This window comes from Gorilla gorilla, chromosome 5 (assembly GCF_029281585.2).
Source record: "Gorilla gorilla gorilla isolate KB3781 chromosome 5, NHGRI_mGorGor1-v2.1_pri, whole genome shotgun sequence".
Classification (NCBI taxonomy): domain Eukaryota; kingdom Metazoa; phylum Chordata; class Mammalia; order Primates; family Hominidae; genus Gorilla; species Gorilla gorilla.
In genome coordinates, this window is record NC_073229.2 from 137155109 (window position 1) to 137167992 (window position 12884).

Genomic DNA, 12884 nt, shown 5'->3' on the forward strand with positions numbered 1-12884 from the left:
CCACACATCTACAACCATCTGATCTTTGGCAAACCTGACAAAAACAAGCAATGGGGAAAGGATTCCCTATTTAATACATGGTGTTGGGAAAACTGGCTAGCCATATGCAGAAAACTGAAACTGGACCCCTTCTTACACCTAATACAAAAATTAACTCAAGATGGATTACAGACTTAAATGTAAGACCTAAAACCATAAAAACCCTAGAAGAAAACCTAGGCAATACCATTCAGGGCATAGGCATGGGCAAAGACTTCATGACTAAAACACCAAAAGCAATGGCAACAAAAGCTAAAATTGACAAATGGGATCCAATTAAACTAAAGAGCTTCTGCTCAGCAAAAGAAACTAGCATCAGAGTGAACAGGCAACCTACACAATGGTAGAAAATTTTTGCAGTATATCCATCTGACAAAGGGCTAATATCCAGAATCTACAAGGAACTTAAACAAATTTACAAGAATAAAAAAACAGTGCCATCAAAAAGTGGGTGAAGCGTATGAAGAGACACTTCTCAAAAGAAGACATTTATGTGGCCAGCAAACATGAAAAAAAGCTCATCATCACTGGTCATTAGAGAAATACAAATCAAAACCACAATGAGTTATCATCTCCCACCAGTTAGAATGGCAATCATTAAAAAGTCTGGAAACAACAGGTGCTGGTGAGGATGCAGAGAAATAGGAATGCTTTTACACTGTTTGTGGGAGTGTAAATTTGTTCAACCATTGTGAAAGAGTGTGGCGATTCCTCAAGAATCTAGAACCAGAAATACCATTTGACACAGCAATCCCATTACTGGGTATATAACCAAAGAATTATAAATCATTCTACTATGAAGACGCATGCACACATATGTTTATTGCAGCACTGTTCACAATAGCAAAGACTTGGAACAAATCCAAATACCCATCAATGATAGACTGGATAAAGAAAATGTGGCACAGCATGGAATACTATGCAGCCATAAAAAGGATAAGTTCATGTCCTTTGCAGGGACATGGATGAAATGCTTTCCACATCATTCTCAGCAAACTAACACAGACACAGAAAACCAAACACCGCATGTTCTCACTCAAAAGTGGCAGTTGAACAATGAGAACACATGGCCACAGGGAGGGGAGCATCACACACCAGGACCTGCTTGGGGGTGGGGTGCTAGGGGAGAGATAGCATCTGGAGAAATACCTAGTGTAGATGATAGGTTGATGGGTGCAGCAACCCACCATGGCACGTGTATACCTATGTAACAAACCTGCACATTCTGCACGTGTAAATTATTTTAAAAAGAAGCAAATTGACACATATGTTAAATTGTACTTAAAAATAAATAAGTTGCAGTTAAAAAAAAAGAAAGTGAAGTATTTTATTTGCTATGGAAAATAGAAAGATGAAGAGTTGATTTTCTCCCTCAAATACACTAACATTACTAGGAGAGATAAAGCATGCAAATGGCAAGCACAATACAAAGCAGAGCATGATCACACCAAAAGAGAGGTGCCGTGCTCAGACGTTAGAGAAGTTAAAGGAGATTTCAGGCTATAGGGACAGAACTGATTTCATTGCCAGTTAAACCAGGTCTTTAAAGGACCAGTAAAAGATTCAAATAGAAAGAGATGAGTTCAGGGAATAAGTATTTTTGGCAGATGGAATAGCATGAAAATTACTCTTAGTTGGCCAAATCACATATAGAGGATGATAGTCAATTATGGGTACTGATCTTTATAAAAAATATTCCAAATTGAAACATGTACAGAACAAGGTGGCCAGGGTGGTGAGATTATTTAAAACTATGTTGTTTTGTGAATGGATGATCTAGAATATAGGAGAATGAATTAAGAAAGACATGATAGTTGTGTTCACATCCTTGAAAGTCAGTAATGTGAGAGAGGAATTAGCCATACTCTGAATGTGATAGAAGCAGAGCCAATACCAACTGTAGAAACTACAAGATCAACTTCAGCATAAGAAATAAGTATCTAACAGTAAAAACTGTTAGAAAATGGAAAGGGATGGCTTCAGAAGGAAGGCAGCGTGTATAGTGGGCAGAGCCTCACTGCCAAAGAACAATTCTCACAAGCTGCATAACCATTATGAGCTACTTAAACTCTAAGTTTCTGTTAAAGCTCATTTCTAAAATGGGAAAATTCAGTAAATATCTACCTCATAGGGCTATTTTGAGTGTGTGCTTAATCTCTAAAGTGCCTGGAATATCATAAATGATATGATATCGTTTGGCTCTGTGTCCCCACTGAAATCTCAAGTCCAATTGTAATCCCCACTGGTCAGAGGGACCTGGTGGAAGGTAATTGGATCATGGGGGCAGATTTTCCCCTTGCTGTTCTCATGACAGTGAGTGAGTTCTCACGAGATCTGATGGCTTAAAAATGTGTGACACTTCCCCCTTCACTATCTCCCTCTCTTGCTGCAATGTGAAAAAAGTGCTTGCTTCCCCTTCACCTTCTGCCTTGATTGGAAGTTTCCTGAGGCCCCCCAGTCATGCTTCCTGTTAAGCCTGTGGAACTGTGAGTCCATGAAACCTCTTTTCTTCATAATTACCCAGCCTCAGGTAGCTCTTTATAGCAGTGTGAGAAGGGTCTAATACAAATACTTTATAAATTTAGCAAATTAATGGGTGGGCAATCTCTTAATAGCTATTATAGATGTAGATTAGAACACAAAATGCTAGTTTATACTTCAAGCTGCATTTCTCTCTAATTATTTGTCTCTAACGCTTTGCTTCTAAAGCAAATAAGTAATTCTTCAGGTAAACAATATTTTACCTTAGAGTTTCTGCTGGAAATCTGCAAGTAATTGTCATAAAAGCTTAATTTTTCACCCCTTGGTCCTCTGTTGCTCAACATGTGGCTATTAAGCCCGAAATGTAAATAGTATGGATTAAGATATCCCTCAGGTGTGAAATATATACCTAATTTCAAAGATTTTGTACAAATAAAAGGGTGCTGTGGCTAGATTGGAGTGAGGGTGGCTGAGACTAGTAAGGAATGATAAGGGAAGTTGGGCTGGAGTCAGGTTTTGTGATGATCTAGGACATAAATAGTAATTTGAATTTTATTCTGTTGGAACGGGAAGCTACTCTAGGACTAGGATGATTAGAATATAGATGCTTTTGTATTTACCTGGAATCTAGACTGTAAAAGCCAATTTGTTAAAAATAAGCCCTAAATGTATAGCAAGTCACAAATCATGTCACTTCAAAGCATGAAAGAAATGACATGGTATGAGCTAAATTTTATAAAATTTTATCTCAGTCTTCTTGAGTTAAACAAGAAAGATTAGGCTTGGATTAAAGTTAGTTTAGGCTTGGATTAAAGTGGTATTAGGGATGTGATAAAAAGTGGATGTAGAATATATGTTGCAGAATTTGCTAGATTAGTTTACATGTGAATTATACATATCCACATTATGTGTGGATTACATGCACGATGTAGAGGAAGAAAGATCAGTTAAATATACCTCTCGAGGTTTCTGCCCTGAGTGCATCATGGTGCCACTTATTGAGAGAGAAAGGCCTGAGAGAAGAGCAAGTTTTGGATTATCAATATTATCATTATTTTATAGCTGCATATTTAGATTCACCAAGCAAAGTTGTGCTGATTGTCTGGGGTGAGACTAGGGTGAGATGAGTCTGGCACTTGCCTTGGGAGTAAAATTTAAGGGGTCACCAAAAATCTCAGTAATTGAAATAAATAATATTTTAGCCTAATATTTTTAAAAGATTTTTTAAAGTAAAAAAATGCAAAAAAGTTATCAAGAAAATATTAAAAATGTATGTAAACACAGGATCAATAACAATGCTATGCAGTCATACCAGAGCTTGAGGCAAAAACAGTTTGTAATTGACATTTTTAAAAATTACACTGTAATATTTAATATTTTAATGTATGTAATATTAAATAAGTATTAGTTAATATTTAATTGCATCACCCTTATCAGCCTAATCCTGACCCTGCTGATTGCACACTGCACAGATACAAAGGGCAGTGTTCCATTGTAGTTTGTGTGAATGGTGTGCCAGGAGTTGGACTGGACACAACCTCCATGATGCTGACTGGTGGACCTGTGTGTAGACTAAAAACCTTCCTAAAACAAAAAAAGCATTAATATGTTATATCCTTTGACTATATATTATAGACTTTGAAGAGACCTGTTAAAACAGCGTCTAGTTCATTATGATAAATCTTCATATATGATATGATATATATGTTACGTATATGTGCACACACTTATAAACATACATTTATACACACACACATATATAGAGAGAGAGAGGGAGAGAGGGAAAGGGAGAGATAGAGAGAGAGAGAGAGAGAGAGAATCAACAAATAGGACTGTATAACCTGTTTCTTGATCTCTAACTCTATATCAGGCACTGTGCCAAATATTTTGTATGCATTTAATATATATGACAACACTGAAAGATAGATGCTTTTATCTTCATGAATGAAAATGCTAAGACTCAGTGAAAGTTAAATCTTTTGACCAAAGTCTCATAATTGGTCAGTGGCAGAAGTGAGATACTTAGTCAGATGTGTCTGAATCTACAATCCATGTTCCAATCTCCCAAAGAGCTTTGATGTGATTTTCCATGTCTTCTCTAAGAAACTAAAAATGAAGTTCAACTCTAATAGCAATCAAAGTTTTGTACATCAATTTAGCATCTGTATATGTGAATTAAACATTTAAATAATCAAGGGATTTTATTAAATATTTAAAAATCTGTCATGTAAATAATGTTTTAAGGACTATTTAATAATATAGGCAGAAAAATCTAATTTTCCAAAAGTGTGCATGCAACTCATATGTAAACCCTGGGGCTCGGTAATCATGAACATAAGAGAAAAAACCTAGCATATTTGATGTGTAATGAATAGTGTAAAGTTTTATGAAATAAATGTTCAAAAATAAATGGTCCCCATATATATAAAACATATCAAGGGAGTTAGTAAAAGGAAATCTATATAAAGTGACTGAGAATCTACTTAGCAAGAACTATACAAAACTACCATCAATGAATGCATGAATCCTGCTGAGCAACATAAAGGAACACTTGAAGAGTTCAAGGTATTATTCAAGTCTCACACAACAGTCTTTCATATCATAAGGTCAAGTTCCTGAATTTGATGTAGTAATTCAATCCTACCACAATTCAATATTTGGGAAATATGATAAAGAGATTTTATAATTTAATCTGAAATGAAAAGTTATGATTATAGGCAGAAAAGTTCTAGAAAAACTTGAGGGTCATGCAGCAACAAATATTATTAATATCTGTGTTACATTTCTAACATTTTATAATTTCAAAACATTACTTACACAAATGGAGTCATATATATGTAATCTTTTGGAATTTTTTTTTCACTCAGCATATTTTCCTGGAGATTTGTCCAGGTTGTTGCATGTATCAGTAATTCCTGCTTATTTTTTGTTTACCGTGAGTAAAGCTGCTATGAACATATGTGTATAGGTTTTTGTGTGACTACAAGTTTTCATTTCTCTGAGTTAAAATGAGATTTCACTTCAAGAACACAATTGCTAGGTCATATGATAACTGCATATCTTACAGAATGGCTATACCATTTTACATTTCCACTGGCAATGAATAAGTGATCCAGTTTATCTGCATCCTCACCAGCATTTTAGAAATGCAGCCCAAATTAGGGATTGACAAAGGTTAGTGAAGGGAGGGGAGTGGAAGGTGAGTATATGTATAAAAGGGCAACATAAGGGATCCTTGTGGTGAGACTATTGTGTGTTTCTACAGTGCTAAGGGATACACAAACTCATACATATGATAAAATTGCATAGAACTAAATAAACACACTGACAATGAGTGCAAGTAAAATTGAGGAGATCTGAATAAGATTTGTGGATTGTATTAAGTTTAACATCTTAGCTGTGATAATGGACTATAGTTTTGCAAGATATTATTGCTAGGGAAAACTGAGTAAAGGCTTCATGAGACCTTTATCATTTCTTACAACTGCATGTGAATCTGCAATTATATAAAAAAATTTCACTTGGAAGTGTATAACACAATTACATTTATTAAAGACACATGCTATTGCAGGAGTAGATATAGAACAGTAGAACAGAATACTGAGTCTGAATTTAGCATATAATGAAGATCATATTTCAAATAATTTAGGAAAAGATTAGTGTTCAGTAAAACAAGCTACCATTTGACAGTAGCTAGTCTTCAATAAAGACAGTTATATCCCAACATTATACATTATAAATTCATTCCATAAAATAATTATTATTTATTATTTATTTATTAAAGATATTAAATATATACTGAAGATCAAAATATGCTAAGAAAATTCAGGTGATGATTTTTTAAATTGTAGGATATGGAATGACTTCCATAGCATGGCACCAAAGCAAGAAGTGAGAAAGCAGAAAACACACTTATGTGTTTAAATACAAAGTTTTACCCTTCATAATAAAAAATAAATCAATAAAGAAATAAATACCTCAAAAAATAGCACAAGAATTGCATGAGTACTTCATAATTAGAAAATACCCACTTTCATATATGATCAGAAAAACACAAAAGAATTAATGAGATTCCATTGTTACTCTTATGTAACAGATATAGAAGATTTTTATCTCCAGTATTGATAAGGCTATGAAAGACAATCAATTTAATATATTGTTTTTGAGTTTATAGATAGGTATTACTTTTACAAAGGGTCATCTGGGAATATAGCTCTTAAGACAAGTACATGTGTCATGTACTTAAGTTTCATTAAACATGAAACTTCTGTGTAATTTGTTTAATATGAGCTCATGGAGATCTAATACTCATAAACAATAGAGTTAACTGTATTAGTGGATACTCAAGCATCCTAAAATATCATTTTGAATTTCCAGCCAGATAAAACTAATCCATGTGATTAGGACCTATTTGGTTTAAATAAGAGGCTAAAAATGTGCTGTTTGTCTTTCAGTTCAAACAATTAGATTTGACAAATAGCTTCTGCAAAGCACTGTATCATTGATGTGGGAATGAAAAAAATTTTAATAAATCTTATTTCAGAGAGCTTAATATAGAATCAAGAAAACAAGATATAGCTGATGTAAATAATTAGAAAATATCTTACATCACAATAGCAAATGTGAAATAATGTAATGGTATCCTTTACATTGGCACAAGACAAGGATGCCCTCTCTCACCATTCCTACTCAACATAGTATGGACGTTCTAGCTAGGGCAGTTAGGCAAGAAAAATAAGTAAATGTTATTCAAATAGGAAGAGAGGAAATCAAATTATCCCTGTTTGCAGATGGCATGATCCTACATAGAAAACCCCATCACCTTAGTCAAACAGCTTCTTCAGCTGATAAGCAACTTTAGCAAAGTCTGAGGATATAAAATCAATGTGAAAATTTGCTAGCATTCCTATTCACAAACATCAGTCAAGCCAAGAGCCAAATCATGAATGAACTCCCATTCTTAATTGTCTCAAAAAGAATAAAATACCTAGGAATACAGCTAAAAAGGTGTATTAATTTATTTTCACACTGTTATATTACCTGAGACTGGTTAATCTATAAACGAAGAGGTTTAATTGACTCACAGTTCTGCATGGCTGGGGAGGCCTCTGTCAACTTACAATCATGGCGGAAGGCAAAGGGGAAGCAAAGTACATCTTACATGTCAGCAGGAGAGAGAGAGCATGCAGGGGAAACTGCCACTTTTAAACCATCAGATCTTTAAGGAACTCCCTCATTATCATGAGAACAGCATAGGGGAAACTGCCTCCATGATGCAATCACCCCCCATCAGGTCTTTCCCTCAACATCTAGGGATTAACAATTTGAGTTGAGATTTGGGTGGGGGCACAGAGCCAAAACTTATGCCACTCCTGACCCCTCCCAAATCTCATGTCCTTTTCACATTTCATAACCAATAACCAATGATGCCTTCCCAACAGTCCCCCAAAGTCTTAACTCATTCCACCATTAACTCAAAAGTCCAAGTCCAAAGTGTCTTCTGAGAGAAGTCAGATTTGTCTATGAGACTGTAAAATCAAAAACAAGTTAGTTACTTCCAAGATACGATGGGGATACAGCATTAGGCAAATGTTTTCATTCCAAATGGGAGAAATTGGCCAAAACAAAGGGGCCACAGGTCCCATGCAAATCTGAAACCTGGCAGGGCACTCGTTAGATCTTAAAGCTCCAAAATAATCACCTTTGACCCCGTGTCTCATAACTAGGACACACTGATACAAGGGGTGAGCTCCCAAGGCCTTGGGCAGCTCCACCCCTGTGGTTTTGCAGGATACAGTCCCTGCAGCTGCTTTCATGGGCTGACATGGAGTGCCTGCAGCTTTTTCAAGCACATGCTGCAAGCTGTTGGTGGATCTACCATTCTGGGGTCTGGAGGATGGTGACCCTCTTCTCACAGCTTCACTAGGGAGTGCCCCAGTGGCGACTCTGTATGGGGGCTCCAACCCACATTTCCCCTCTGCATTTCTCTAGTAGAAGTTCTTCATCAGGGCTCTGCTTCTGCAGCAGACTTCTGCCTGGACTTCCATGTATGTCTGAACAACCTCTGAAACCTAGGAGGAGGCTTCCAGAGCTTAACTCTTGTCTTCTGTGCACCTGCAGGCCCAACACCACATGGAAGGTGGCAAAGCTTGGGTATTTCACCCTCTGAAGCAATGGCCTGAGCTGTGTCTTGGCCCCTTTTAGCCACGGCTGGAGCTGGAGTGGTTGGGACACAGGGTGCCATGTCCTGAAGCTGCACAGAGCAACAGAATGCTGGGCCCAGCCCATGAGGTCATTTTTCCCTCCTAGACCTCTAGGCCTGTGATTGTGGGAGGGGCTGCCATGGAAGTCTCTGATGTGCCCTGGAGACATTTTCCCCATAGTCTTGGCAATTAACATTTGGCCCCTCCTTACATATGTAAATTTGTGCAGCCATCTTTAATTCCTCCCCAGTAAATGGGTTTTTCTTTTCTACCTTATGGTCAGGCTACAAATTTTCCAAACCTTATGCTCTGCTTCCCTTTTAAACATAAGTTCCAATTTCAAACCATTTCTTTATGAACACATATAACCGAAGGCTTTCAAAATAAGCCAGGTCACATTTTGAATGCTTTGCTACTTGGACATTTATTCTGCCAGATACCCTAAATTATCTCTCTCAAGTTCAAATTTCCACAGATCTCTAGAGCAGGGGCTAAATGCCACCAGTCTCTTTGCTAAAGCATAGCATAAGTGACCTTTACTCCAGTTCCCAGTAAGTTCCTCATCTCCATCTGAGGCCACCTCAGCCTGGGCTCCATTGTCCATGTCACTATCAACATTTTGGTTAAAAACCATTCAACAAGTCTAGAAATTCCAAAATTTCCCACATCTTCCTGTCTTCTTCTGAGCACTCCAAACTGTTCCAACCTGTGCCTGTTACCCAGTTCCAAAGTCACTTCCACATTTTCAGGTTACCTTTACAGACTACCTCACTCTGTTGATACCAATTCTCTGTATTAGTCCATTTTTACACTGCTATAAAGATACTGCCTGAGAGTGAGTAATTTATAAACAAAAGAGGTTTAATTGACTCACAATTCTGCATGGCTGAGGAGACCTCAGGACATTTACAATAGTGGCAGAATGTGAAGGGGAAGCAAGGCACATCTTACATGTTGGCAGGGGAGAGAGAGTGTTCAGGGGAAACTGCCACTTTTACACCATCAGATTTTGTGAGAACTACCTCACTATCATGAGAACAGCATGGGGGAAACTGGCCCCATGATCCAATCACGTCCCACCAGGTCCCTCCCTCAATTCCTGGGGATTACAATTTGAGATAAGATTTGGATGAAGACACAGAGCCAAACCACATCACAAGGGAAGTGAAGGACCTCTACAAGGAGAAATACAAACCACTGCTTAAAAATATCAGAGATGACACAAACAAATGGAAAAGCATTCTGTGCTCGTAGATAGGAAGAATCAATATTGTGAAAATGGCCATACTGTCCAAAGCAATTTATAGATTCAATGATAGTTGCACTAAACTACCATTGACATTCTTCATAGAACTGGAAAAAAACTTTTAAAATTCATATAGAACCAAAAAAAGAAAAAAGCCCAAATCATCAAGGCAATCCTAAGCAGAAAGAACAAGGCTGGATACATCATGCTACCTGACTTCAAACTACACTATAGGGCTACAGTAACCAAAACAGCATGCTACTTGTGGAAGAATAGACAAATATATCATTGTAACAGAAAAGAGAACCTAGAAATAAGACCACACACTTTTAACTATCTGAGGTTCAACAATCCTGACAAAAACAAGCAATGGGGAAAGGATTCCCTATTCAATAAATCTTGCTGGGAGAACTGTCTAGCCATATGCAGAAAATTGAAACTGGACCCCTTGTTTACACCACACACAAAAAAATCAACTCAAGATGAATTAATCACTTAATGTAAAACCCCAAACTATAAAAAATCTAAAGGAAAACCTAGGCAATGCCATTCAGGATATAGGCAAGGGCAAAAATTTGACTAGGAGAAAAAAACAATTGCAACAAAAGCAAAATTTAACAAGTGGGATCTAATTAAACAAAAGAACTTCTGCATAGCAAAAGAAGCTATCAACAGAGTAAACAGCCGACCTACAGAAAGGGAAAGATTTTACACTATGCATCTGACACATATCTAATATCAAATGTCTATAAGAAATTTAAGAAAATTTACAAGAAAAAAGAAACCACTCCATTAAAAAGTGGGGAAAGTACAGGAATAGACAGTTTTCAAAAGAAGACATACATGTGGCCAACAATCATATGAAAAAGAGCTCAACATGGCTATTCATTAGATAAATGCAAATCAAAACCACAATGAGATACCATCTCACACCAGTAAGAAGTCAAAAAGTAACAGTTGCTGACAGGTTACATAGAAAAAGAAATGCTTTTACACTGTTGGTGGGAGGGTATATTAGTTCAACCATTGTGGAAGGCAGTGTGGCAATTCCCCAAAGACCTACAGACAGAAATACTATTTGACCCAGCAATCGCATTACTGGGATATACCCAAAGGAATATAAATCATTCTATTATATAGACATGTGCATGCATATGTTCTTTGCAGCTCTATTCACAATAGCAAAGACATGGAATCAGCCTAAATGCACATCAATAATAGACTGGATAAAGAAAATGTGGTATATATACACCATGGAATACTGTGCATCCATAAAAAAAGAAGGAGGTTATGCCTTTTGTGGGAACATGGATGGAGCTGCAGGCTATTATCCTTAGCAAGCTAACACAGGAACAGTAAACCCAATACCGCATGTTCTCACTTATAAGTGGGGCCTAAATTATGAGAACACGTGAACACATAGAAGGGAACAATGCACACTGGGGCCTATTAGAAGGTGGGGAGTGAAAGGTGGGAGAGGATCAGGAAAAAAAACCTACTGACAACAAACTCCCATGACACATGTTTACCTATGTGACAAACCTGCACATCCTGCACATGTATCCCTGAACTTAAAATAAAAGTTCAAAAAGGGGCCGGGCACGGTGGCTCATGCCTGTAATCCTAGCACTTTGGGAGGCCCAGGTGGGCGGATCACGAGGTCAGGAGATCGAGACCATCCTGGCTAACATGGTGAAACCCCGTCTGTACTAAAAATACAAAAAATTAGCCGGGCATGGTGGCGGGCGCCTGTAGTCTCAGCTACTCAGAGGCTGAGACAGGAGAATGGCGTGAACCTGGGAGGCGGAGCTTGCAGTGAGCCGAGACCGCACCACTGCACTCCAGGCTGGGTGACAGAGCGAGACTCCGTCTCAAAATAATAATAATAATAATAATAATAATAATAATAATAATAATAAAATAAAGTTAAAAAAACCCTAATGAATCTGGGAAAAATATTCATGATGTGTTGTTACTTTGTGGAGGGAGGTGTGACATTAAAAATCAGTTTAAAAAGTTTGAAGGCACTACACTAATGGGACAATAATTATTATCTCTGAGAATTGAGATTGCTGCCACTTTTTTCTTCTTCTCACTAATCTATAGTTTCTAATTCCCATAATTAAAATGCCATCTTAGTAAATATGTAGTGCTCACTTTGGCAGCACATGTACTAAAATTGGAATGCTACAGAGAAGATTACCATGGCCCGTGTGAAAGTATGACATACAAATTCGTGAAGTGTTCCTGAAACCTGCACATATCAATATTCACCTGGAATTGAATGGGCTAAATGCCCCAATTAAAAGGCACAGAATGGCTAGTGAATAAAGAAGCAGGACCCAACATTATGCTCTCTTCAAGAGACCTGTAGGCTCAAAGTAAGGGGATGGGTTAAAATCTGCCAAGTGAATGGAAAACAGAAAAAAGCATAAGCTGCTATTCTAATTTCACACAAAACATACTTTAAACCAACAATGGTTAAAAAAAGGACATTAAATAAACATAAAGGGTTTAATTTAACAAGGCGTAACTTTCCTAAAGAAATATTCATCCAACACAGGAGCACCCAGATTCATAAAGCAAGTTCTTTAGAGACCTATAAAGAGACTTAAATAACCACACAATAATATTTGGAGATTTCAACATTCCACTGACAGTATTAGATAGATCATTGAGGCAGAAAAATTGACAAGTGGAACCTAATTACACTAATTTAACTAAAGAGCTTCTGCAAAGCCAGAAACTATCAACAGTGTAAACAGACGACCTAGAGAATGGGAGGAAATATTTGCAAACTATACACCCTGGAAAGGTCTGATATCCAGAATCTATAAGGAACTTAAACAAATAAAAAACAAAAAAGCCCATTAAAAACTGGGCAAAGGACATGAGCAGGCACTTTTCAAAAGAAG

The 12884-nt window shown here is 37.1% G+C and overlaps 1 non-coding gene across 1 annotated transcript; it reads left to right on the plus strand.

Moving 5' to 3' along the window:
• Positions 1 to 12118: 12118 nt before the first annotated feature.
• On the plus strand, positions 12119 to 12225 carry LOC115935098 (U6 spliceosomal RNA). The gene has a single exon (XR_004070809.1). It is a non-coding gene; the product is annotated as a U6 spliceosomal RNA (small nuclear RNA).
• Positions 12226 to 12884: the final 659 nt, after the last annotated feature.